The 2,657-nt window shown below is 32.6% G+C and overlaps 1 long non-coding RNA gene across 1 annotated transcript; it reads right to left on the bottom strand.

Annotated features, from left to right (window-relative positions):
* Positions 1-742: 742 nt before the first annotated feature.
* Positions 743-2,348, bottom strand: LOC133804247 (uncharacterized). Its single transcript, XR_009878386.1, has 2 exons — positions 2,137-2,348; positions 743-951 (listed from the first exon to the last, which is right to left on the bottom strand). It is a non-coding gene; the product is annotated as an uncharacterized LOC133804247 (long non-coding RNA).
* Positions 2,349-2,657: the final 309 nt, after the last annotated feature.

The raw sequence follows: 2,657 nt of genomic DNA, 5'->3' as shown, positions 1-2,657 counted from the left end.
TGAGACAATATTTAAATAACTATTTCAGCCATAAGGTTTTGTTGTTTAGCCTTTTGTCTTTGTCGGGGAATCTTATCCCTTTGTTGTTTAGCCTTTTGTCTTTGTCGGGGAATCTTATCCCTTACCTATGCTTTTGTCTTTGTCGGGGAATCCTATCTTATCCCTTATCCTATCCCAACCATGGTTGGTTTTGACTAGGATGGGTTAAGTTTGTGGTTTGGTTAAGTTTGTTTGCTGAAGGATGTGGCTATATAAGGCCATCATCCCCCCCCTGTGTAAATCAGAGAATTTCGAAGCAATAAAATACTAGAGTGTTTATTATCAAAAATGTTCTTCTAAATCCTTCCTTCAGAGATTTCCGAAGTAGAGATAGCATGCAATATGGATCATATCTGAAGGCAACTACTGTTATAAGTTTTAGATTAACTTTCGAGTTAATAAATCTAGCAATCTATCCTGTATGATCGTAAGTCACGCAATTCTGAGTATGTAAGTCGTGCAGATTGGTGTGAGAAATTGCTGGGTTTATTGATTCGTTAGTTTGTCTAACTAACTTATTTATTTATTTATTTATTAAATGTTTGAAAAGAGCATTCAACTACACTTTGTCAAAACTGATGTGCTTAATGGTTGCTGCATGGAACTAATTATGAACTAATATATCTATATATGCTTCTATCTGAAAAAAGGTTACAGGTGGCCAGGCCTATAAATATAACTTTAAATTTTTAGACATAATTAATCACCGTGCTAATTGTTTCTTTTTAATACAATTTATTACAATATATGTAGCAAATTATTTTATTAAATTTAATTTATTACTCTTACCAACACAATACCTCAGAGGCTCTGATATACTAGTTGTGATAGATTTTCTTGAGAAGGCTGTGAAATTTAAGGATGCAGCAACACTTATTCTTGCTTATGTTCTTTCCAACTCACTTTGGTCATCTGGTAAAATAAGCAGCAAAACATAAAAATAGGCACAAAACAGGACACAAAACAAAATAAACTCTTCATCTGAGGCAATTACACATAATTAGCAGTAAATATTTTGAATACATTTTATCTTCATCATATTTAGAATGCATGGATTATCTAATACTAGTAGAAAGAATTTGCAATTTATCAGCATACAAGCGGGGTTGTCTAAATGTGAATACAACAAATATATCATCACACAAAATCCTAAATCTAATATCAATATTAGAAATATATACAACAAGCATGCCATAGATAAGCAAACAAAACATGCTTTGGAAAAACAGGGGACAAAATCAGGCATATGCTAAAATTTGATGAACCAAGATATTCAACGAAATCATTAGATAATAATTATAAATATATAAAAATGCACATATGTCATCATAGACTTCTAGAGTCCACAAGGAAATAAAAGCCCAGCCTTTCGATCTTTATCACTTAAAAGACCATCAAGAGCAAGGTGATTCAGAAACTGTACAGAAGAAGAAGAAGAAGAAGAAGAAAAATCATTATTTTTAAACAATTCATTAACCAGAAAACAGAAGGCTATAATCTCTTTACAGAAGTTAAAAGGAAAGGAAAACACAGATCGGCATGTTTACACTCAAATTGTACATCCACCAAGCAAGCCCCCTAACTAAAATATGGATGAAGAAAGCATAAAGATTACGAAAACATTAAGTGACAACACAAAATAAACATTAAATATTCCAGATATGTAATTTGAATGCATCCAGCAGTACAATTTTTTTTCTTTCTAATCACGGTACCTGAGGATATGCAAATGCATGCATGTATAAGCTGATTCTCTAGGAAAAAAGTATATAGCTTGTATGTACGTATATGTGTGAAGAAGTATCTTGTCATTTGCTTTAAAAGGAAAAATTAATGATAACAACTCATCATCAAGACAAGGAGAGAAAACTTGTGAGAAAAGAGAGACAAGAAAAATTGTCAGTTTAGTTCCACAGGCTTGGTTCAAAAGTTTCCCTACAGATTATGTTTCTTGTTTTTTATATGCATTGCGTGTGTTTGCTTATATGAAAATAACATAATTTCATTTTTCCTTTTTCCCATTTACTTCATCTTCTAGTTTGCTTTTTTTCTTTGCTGGTTTAATGGCTAGAAACTAATGCTGTTATTGAAACTTACGTGTCCCCAGTTGTCAATGCCTTTAGATACTAGTCCAATAACCTGTGAAGTATATTCTTATGGTCATTAAGCAAGCTGGAGAAAAAGTGAGAAACAAATAATATATAGACAAATCATGTAAATGAATCAGTCAGATTCAGGTCAGATCAATGGAGAAGATTCAATATGGCATAACAGGCCCTCAGCTTTCAAGTTTTGACAGTAAACAGAGATTTAAAATTTGCTCATCCAAAAGTGAGGACATGCCATATTTAGAGCAATTACATTCACTATATGTTGTAACTGACTTTTGCCCCCTCCAACCTGGCCTCCATGCCTCATTACAAACACAGCAACAGATCCAACCTGACACAGGAGAGCATATGTTAATATAAAAGTACTAGAAGATAATGATAGGAAAGAACCATATAAGCTCTTATCTTGGAATAGAACTCCCTTGGATACTCTGGAAGACTTAATAATGTAAACATTTATAGAAAAATTTGAGTGTGAAAAAAACTAGGACGGCAGTGTTCAGAAAT

This window comes from Humulus lupulus, chromosome X, assembly GCF_963169125.1.
Source record: "Humulus lupulus chromosome X, drHumLupu1.1, whole genome shotgun sequence".
NCBI classification, from domain to species: domain Eukaryota; kingdom Viridiplantae; phylum Streptophyta; class Magnoliopsida; order Rosales; family Cannabaceae; genus Humulus; species Humulus lupulus.
This window is presented reverse-complemented; position numbering and strand designations above follow the sequence as displayed.